Consider the following 9,090-nt stretch of genomic DNA (forward strand, 5'->3'; position numbering starts at 1 on the left):
AACAGTGCACAAGGGTTCCCTTTTCTCTACATCCTCACCAACACTTGTTAGTTCTTGTCTTTTTGATAACAACCATTCTAACAGATGTGAGGTGATAGCTCATTGTGGTTTTTACTTGCATTTCCCTGATGGTTAGTGATATTGATCATCTTTTCATGAACCTATTGGCCATCTGTATATCTTCTTTGGAAAAAATGTCTATTCAGATCATCTGCCCATTTTTAAATCAGATTACTTGGGGTCTTTTTGTGTGTGTGTGTGATTGAGTTCTATGAGTTCTTTATATGTTTTGGATATTAGCCCCTTAGCAGATATATGATTTGCAGATATTTTCTCCCATTCAGTAGGTTGCCTTTTCATTCTGTTGATCATTTCCTTTGCTATGAAGGAGTTTTTTAGTTTGATATAGTCCTACTTGTTTATTTTTGCTTTTGTTGCTTTTGCTTTTGGTGTCAGAGTCAAAAAAAAAATCATTGCCTAAACTGATGAATTATTAATTGTATTTCATTTTTATTTTTAAAATGTAATGATACTTTATAAAATTTAAGTTAAAAGTCAGATTTCTGAAAGTTAATTTTAAAACTATTAAAACAATTGTAATCAAATATGACAAAAAGTATGAAAGTGGTACATGCCAGATTGACATTTTGGGAGCACTACATAAGTGGAAAGACACTCTAGGCAGAAAAGGATTTACAGAAAACTGTGGTCTCGGCGTGGCTAGAGAGAGGGCACATGAGAGGGAGATGAGCTGGATAGGTGACTAGAGAGGATTCTGTGTGCTCTTCAAGGATTCTGTGTGCCTTCCTGAGGAGTCTGGGTTTTACCCTGCTGGTAGTGGGATTTTTTATGTGATAAAATCAAGTTTGTTTTCAAAAATCTCTCTGGTCACAGTGTGTTGGAACAACTGAAGAGGAGGAGAGACAGGGACAATTTGGAGGCACCAGAACAGGTTTTATATTTTTCATTGCAAATATATAACATAACATTTTAGTTATATTATGGGTTGAATAAACCTGCTATATTGGTAAATTAACAAAACAAAAACAGTAAAACCTAATTAAGTTTATCTTGAATATTCATGTTGTGGAAATACAGCATCAAAGAAAGAAAAATAGAGTTAGTAGAGACACATCAATTTTGAAAGGAACCCCTGGGCACTTTTTAAAGCATTTACTAGAGCTGGCTCTTTTTAATACCTAGTTTCACTTTCCAAAGTGGCTTTCCTTTTCCTTGGCAGGATTCATCACTGGTACTAATATTATGTTTATCGGTCACAATAAAAATAAATATTTCCAAAGAAAACCAATGGGGAGAGGGTGGGGTGCAAACATGCAGAGTGCCCTTAGGGCACTACTGACAGCAACTCCAGGGAGCTCCATTTAGAGTCCAAGAGGAAGGTTGTAAGTAGCCTTGGGTGGCCTACCTGGCAGGACAGGATGCTGGCCCTTCACTTCTCTTCCACCAGGAGAACTCTAGTTTTATTTATTTTACATATTGGGCTTCTTAGAAAGATTTCACTTAAAGAATTTCACAGCTTCAAAATATTTGGAAGCCAAGGAGGCAGAACTGCACGTTCTTAAGTCAAGAGGTTGGTAATTCAAGAATATGATTCTGAGTTCCAGAGGAAAGCTGCCAGGGGACAAAACAAACACCATCACTGAGGAGGAATGTAAAGAAAGAGATCCAGGGAGATAGGCCTACTAGAGGAATAGTAGCTTTAGGGTAGAGTGAAGGGTTGTCAGGGACCTGCAGATTTTGAGGGGCCAATGAGGCATCCAAAGTGGAGAGGTTCAGACAGCAGAGAACATAAGCATCTGAAGTTCAGCAGAAAGGTGTAGGAAGGCAGTAGGGCTAGATGAAGTCTAAATGTGGATGAATCCAGAGAGAGAGATGTAAAGAGAGAAATAAGGGAGGGTTTGAAAGGTCACAGAAAGCAAAAAGAAAGGGTCTGCTTCAAGACAGGGCCGGGTGGAGCTATCGAGGGCCACTTCAGGAGGAGACCCTGAATTTGGGGTAGTCTGTGTCCAGGAGCAGAGAGGGCACAGGCTGGACTGGTTGGGGGTGGTGTTCTACAGAGCAGAGGCCAAAGATGGGCAAGCGGGCCAGAGTAAAGTGTATTGGCCAGGAAGCAAATGAAAGATTAGACAATGGGTCCCAGCTTGAAGGGGCTGGAACTCTGAGAGAAAAAGGAGGTCACAAGGAGGTCAAAGATGAGAAAGAGAAAATACAGCACCAGAACCTAAGATTTCACTAGTAGAGATATTCTGGAAAGAGCTCCTTTTAGGTAAACTTAATAGGAAGCCAAGACCAGGGTAAAGGTCAACGGCTAGGGGGAGGAGGACAGGGACCAGTGTCTTCAGAACCCTGCTGTGCCTCAAAGCCCTGGGTCCAGCTATAGGAGTCAAGGAGCTCTCCTCAAGCACTCACTGCAGAGAAGGAAGATCCACCCAAAAAGGAGAGGCCAGAAGAGCCCACCCAGCCCTCTGTTTCCCTTGTCACAACCACTACTGACAGTGGGGTCTGGCAACAGTCATTTAAAGCTTCTCTCAGTTTACCCAGGAGCCCCTATGTGCCCTTAAGGTAAACCATGTACAGTTAATGCCTAGGCAAGATCTAAGTGTATTTTCCAGTTTGTATAGTGAGTGTTACTTGTATTCACAATAACAAAAACTACATATATTTTAAATGCAAATATAACTCATGATTGAGGGCTGGAAAACCAACTTTTAAAGCAAAACAAAACAAAAATAATAAATATTAATTACATTAAGAGGTCAAGAGGTTCAGATACCATAAATAGCCATAACAACAAAACACCCAGTTTTTCAAATTTCTAGCTTTAGCTACTAGACCACCTACTGCTACCCATTTTGCTCAATAATAAAAATGAAAACTAACCAGAAGAAAACCACTTTTCTAGAAAGAACACCTACCTATTAATTTTTTTTAAAAAAAGGATGTTTCTTTTAACAATTTACTTAGAAACTCCGTATTTTACAAATTAACAAACTGTTTCTGGTATATAAACTAGACTTTTCAAAATATTTAACTGTCAATTCAGGAGTATAATGATACATAATAAGGATAGAATGGTGTAAAAAAAAGGTGTTCACCAGTGCTCTAAGGACAATACACTGCCTAAGAAACATACCTTCAAAAAAGCCGTACTAACTCTAGGAAACAATTAACCACTCTGATTTTCTTAAGAACTAAGCAGTAATTTTGAGGCACATACAAATCAGGCCTGTTTCATGCCACTGTCACTTCTTCAAGGGTTTCAAGATAGTCAAAAGCACCGTTGTCAAGAAGGAAGTAGGGAAGTGATCAAGAGGTATTCTAAGGCGTCTGCCCACCTTCCCCTCATCCCGTAACAAACAGTATTCAGGAAACTCACCTCTTGTTTACTACACTAATACAGGTATTAGAAATAACAGTAAGAGAAAATAATGAAAGAAAAAATTTACACCTCTTAAGCCATTCTCAAAGTGATTAACTGCCTAACTCATCATAATCCTTAATTTTGTCAAACCTGCTTTCTCTCCATCTATGACTGGACATCTATATTTCACAAATAGAGTTAAAGTAATATAATAAATCTAAAATATAAAGCACTAGTTATATGGTATCCTTATTACGTAGGCTACTGAGCGTCTTTAAATACTAGTTTTCCATTAACACAGAAATGTAAAATATGGCAAAACCTCTACTAACCGGAACAGATGGGGAATGAATCACTGAATAATCATAACTCTCAGATAGCTGAAGACTTATTTACAACTCTGAACACACAAACTTTTTTGGTTAACTGTTCTGGATAGAATGACCATCAGTGATTACATAGTAAGATGGTATTTCAAGATCCACAAGGCTCTCTGTTCCTATCCAGAGATCTCAGACTGTAGGGACCTTTGCTTTTACACTTTCCCTGTCTTCCACCCTGTTGTCATACTCTGCTTCCATCTCTCTTGTTCCAATAACTAAGTGTGTCAGAACCGCACCTAAGGAAAGGTGCTGGCCCTCACAGCTCTGCTAGCTAGCTACCTACAGAGCTCTTCCAAGAGAGGTGAGTGAGTTCTAGTGTACAGTGTTCTGTGACCTCATTTTACCAGCTGTGGAAATCTTTTTAAAAATGTATTTCCCCAAAAGGAAATTCTGACACACATGATACAACATGGATGAACCGTGAGGACATTATGCTAAGTGAAATAAGCCACTCACAAGAAGACAAATACTGTATGATTCTACTTATATGAGGTAGCCAGAGCAGTTAAATTCATAGTCAGTCAAACCCATAGAGTCATAAAGTAGAACGGTGGCTGTCAGGGGCTGGGAAGAGAGAGGAATGAGGAGTTACTGTCAACAGATACGGAATTTCAGTTTGGGAAGATGAAAGGTTCTGAAAATGGATAGTGGTGATAAATGCACAATATGGTGAATGTGCTTAATGCCACTTTATAATGATAAATTTTATGTTATGTATATTTTACCACAACTAACAACTAAAAAAATTTTTAATTTTAAAAATAATAAAAATTTACTTCCTCATTATTCACTATGTTCTAGACAAGCAGTATGTTAAGTGCATCTTGCTATCATCACCTAATCACTCCAAGGTTATTTTATAATGACACGAGTAAAAATGAGCCAAAATGGTTTCTTATAATTATGATTCCAAATTACCATATACTATTTTTAACATGGAAAACACATGTTTTATAGGAACTGATCCATAAGAAAGAACACTAGCAAAAACTCAGAGACAAGAAAGGATCCTAGTCTGGGTACCAAATTAATGTGAAAAGAAATGAAAAACTGTGGTAACTCACAAGTGGCCTTACCACTCAACATATACTACATAGCAGCCATCTCAAACACTTTTCTTAAAACTATTCAGGGTAAAAACCAGTTAATAATAATTCGGAATTCTAATCAAAGTACTTGTTGACTAAAACTCTCAATTAAACTCCAGCAGGAAAATCTCTTGAGGTATTTTAATAACTGCTAAATTTCTCAGTCCATCTCAAGTCATTCCAAATCCGTGACTGTCTTGCACTTGCAAGTGACAACAAACCACCTTCCATCTTTCATCTAAGACTCTCTTCAAATGTCATCTCAAACCAGAACCAATTTTCCTGTACCAAGCAGGTACTCTCAACTACCCTATCCACCCCAAATCGGTCCAGTAATTAACCTTTGTCTAGATTAAGCAAAAATATCCAAAGGAACCTGCATGCAGTACACCATGTCAGAAATGCCACCTTTTAGCCTCTTCATGCACAGCAAGTGCTTGGCTCTGAAGTTATACAACTACCAAACCACAAAGTTCAGAAGGGATTCAATATATCATTTACCACAATATATAGACTAGGTTTTTTGTTTTTTAATTATGTCCTTGAGTGATCATCTAAAGATAAAGAGCTGAATAAGGTTGAAAAACATCTTCTTGAATAAAGGAAACTAGAAAATAATTGTATACTAATCTTCAGGTGCCTCTGAGTTATAGGCAAAGGTTTACAATCAAACTTGTTAAAACTTCTGCAGTGAAGTCATAATTTTTCTATTAATAACTTGTCTTTGTTCTTATCCTCTCTCCCACTTTTGTAAAGTTTAAAAATGAACTTGCAACAACCTGACCACATCCTTTCTACTTTAAATCATTTTCCAACGGGGTTAGTACCACTTGAAGAAGCCTGGAGTCATATCAAAAACCCACTCCCCAAAGTCTAATGGTTCAAAATCTCCCAGGTTACCAAAATCCCCAGAGACTTTCATCCAATTTAACAGCTATGTATAAGGAAAAATATTTTTTTCAATTATAAAACATCACAGTCAGATAACAAATGCTATCTACTGAAAGAAAAATGTCCTGCCATAACAAAGAGGTACGTACCATTTACTGATTACATGTTCATTTATTTTCACTTAAATTATTCTGAAATATTGGCTAACCGCCAAATAATTCCAGAAAGTAAAGTTTCAGGAAATTATAAGATAGAAAAATTTTAATATAAAAACATTTAGCATTCAAATTGCTTACCTACATAATTGTCTTCTGCGTTTTGGATTGTACCCATTTATTTAATGTGAACATAACGTGACATCATTAAAAAGCCAATGAAGTTTATTTAGACAGTTCACCTTTACTACAGACTTTCGAGTCAAACAACATCTGCTTCTACACCATCATTCTATATAGCTAAGCCAAGTCTAGTTAACACTGTGAAAACAAAAATACCCTACAGAAGCAGCAAGGTTATATAGATAGGCAAAATATTTTTAAAGAGAAAAATCAGACTTTACAAGGAAACGAATATCAAAAGAGGAAATTCTCTTTTATATGTATTTTCTGTTTCTCATTGTACATCTCTTTAGTTGCAAACTTAAAATTTTAATGTTTTAAATTAAATATCTGATAATGCAAAAGCTAAGAAGTCTAAAAAGAGCCACATACAAAGAAAGGTGGATCAATAATTCAATAATCAATTAACTCTCTTGGCTAATGATGCTATGAATCTTGGGGGAGAGTGACCAAATCCAGTTTAGTTGTTAGCCAGTTGGCTAGCTAACTGAGTCACAGAAAAACAGAACTATTTCACAAAAAGAAAATCTTTGAACTTTGTGGACTATGCCCCATACATCCCTACCACAGGCCTTACGCTGTTCCCAACTTTCACAGATGTCCTCACAGTAAAAAACACACAACTTCTAACTCCTCTCCTTTAGCAGCAGAAACAAGAAAAGGTGCAAGAATATATTAAAAGAATAAGCAAATTGTTGAAGTACTTGCTTCAGAGGAGAATATAAAAAAAACCTAACTTCCTAGAGGTCTAATACAAAAAGGTTAACTTTATCATGTTGAAAAAAAAATTTTTTTAATTACACCTGACAATTTTTAGTTACCTTTTGTTTTTGCTTTCATTGCTCGAGTTTTAATGATTTGAAAAGCCGGGTGAATATCCTGCATATATACAAGTTAATTGCTGTCATTTAACAGGCTGTTAAAAGCTTTATACCCACATTCTTTAATTCACTGAACTTTTAAAAAATCAATTTTCATTCAATTTTCTCAGCAAATTCCTGGCTTTAAGGAACTGATTCATCTACTGACACCTAAACTCTGACTTGTTGGAAAAGTTCATGTCTGCAAATATACCTGTATTCCCAAATGGGAAGTAATAGATTAATACTGGGCCTGTGACCGACCACAAGGACTCCCAAGAATAACAGGTTCAAACCTGCAAAGTACTGCTTCAGTTAAAAAGTGACCTTCTGACTAATAAGTCTCCAGGGTCAGAATTTTTAGTTATTCTAGATAGTAAAAACTGTAAGAATTGTTATAAAAGTATTTAGGGTCATGGTGCAATGACGGTAACTCCAGGTTTACACATCTGTTGTCCTTCAGCTTAATTATTAATATTGCCCCCTTTCACTCTCAAAAGGGTCCTGTTTTGAAGCACTACTGATCAGTAGTGATAGAAGTCAGAACAGTGGTAGCCTTGTGGAAGCAGGAAGGGTTTACTTAATGGGAGGAATGTAAAGGGAGCCCTTTGGGAAGCTGAAAATGTTCTATACCTTGATCTGCGTGTGGTTATCATGGCACACACATATGCAAAAAGTCGTTGAACTGTACGTACTCTTAAATATCTTATGGCAAAGTAGACCTCAATAAAAAAAATTAAGATAATTTTAAAAACACACTGAAATACATTTTTAAATGTCTTATTCAGGTAATAAATGACATAAAATAGAACCTAGCTATAGCTATCAAGATGCTTTTCCCAAATGTATTTTAATAAAGATGCATACCGTGAGCCCTTTATGTAGACCTTTTCAAAACATACTGTGATATTTTTAACATTTCATTTTAAAAAGTCGCCAAGTTTTAGAATCAAAAGCACACAGAAAGATGATCTATTCATCCTCTAATTTTGCAAATAAGTAAAACCAAACCTATTAAGGGTAAAAACTACCCATGATAACACGGTTAGTAAATGACAACAGTAACAGAACTGTTTCCTGATCTTGGGCCACTCCCGTTTCCACCACGCCGTTACTTTTCTGACATTGTAAACAAATGTGAACTCTGAATCTACCTGTGGCCTAGAATGATTCAACATATCCCTCAAAACACCAGGCCACCAGGCCACCAGGCCCCAAAGCGCACACACGAAGAAGACACACTCATCTTCCTCTTCTCAAGACAGCTGGCAAATGAAAATTACATTTTCAGGCATTTTACTTCCGATGCAATCAAGTACGTGTAACACCTTAAAAACACAGTTTAAAGAGAAGACAATGCAGGGATTGACAAAATCCATCTTGTTTCCTTTCAAATCTCTTTGATGGTTACTTGGTTATCAAACTATATCACTGCTAAGCAAGACTCACGAAACATGACTTAGGGTGAGTCACCAGCACTGCTTTTAGTGGCCTGCAGAGAATAACCTCCACTAAATAAAAACCCTGTCTCTGACAGGGGTGACCTACCCCCAACTCCCAGCAACTTACAAGCCCTGTAGGTGACCTGTGCTTAACGGCTTAGTTTAAGACCGCAGCGAACAGTTGACATCTTGTGAAAAACTTAACATACATCCTTTCCGCGGGAATTTCTGTTCTCCGAAGGCGTTTCTGCTCCCCACAGAGCAGGCCTTGCTTCTCAGGACACTCTGTTCGCCTCTCCACAGGCTCCTTTCAATGTCCAAAACCAAACTTCTAGAACAAAAATCGAAACGGTCACGGACTCCCGAGTGGCAGATCGGGGCCCGGCGAGCCCCTGACCGCTCGCGCGCAGCCCGGGCAGGCCCGGCGTACTTCACCACGCTGACGCGAAGCAACCGGTTGCGGCAGCCGCTAGACGCTCCGCCACCGCGCTGCGTCCACCTCGGCCCTCCGAAGTTCGGACCAGCGCGCCCCCGGCCCCTGCTGCGGGTTCGCGCCCCGGCCCCAGAGCGAGCCCGGGGGGCGGGTCCGCGGGGGCTCGGCGGGCGGGAGCGCGGGACGCGCCGGGAGGGGCGCGCAGCGGGCCCAGCGCTCCGGGAACTTGGGCGCTTGCCGATGCCGCCGCCCGGCCACTTTCCTTTCACGCCC

At 38.7% G+C, this 9,090-nt stretch overlaps 1 protein-coding gene across 1 annotated transcript in view; it reads right to left on the bottom strand.

The window, feature by feature from the left end:
• SFMBT1 (Scm like with four mbt domains 1) overlaps positions 1–9,090 on the bottom strand; it is a 122,983-nt gene that overhangs the window by 113,274 nt on the left and 619 nt on the right. Inside the window, exon 2 of the mRNA XM_019633953.1 lies at positions 8,594–8,715. The gene's annotated coding sequence lies outside the window, so the exon portion shown is untranslated. The remainder of the gene's footprint in view (positions 1–8,593; positions 8,716–9,090) is intronic.

This window comes from Hipposideros armiger, unplaced genomic scaffold (genome assembly GCF_001890085.2).
Source record: "Hipposideros armiger isolate ML-2016 unplaced genomic scaffold, ASM189008v1 scaffold_1453, whole genome shotgun sequence".
NCBI lineage: Eukaryota > Metazoa > Chordata > Mammalia > Chiroptera > Hipposideridae > Hipposideros > Hipposideros armiger.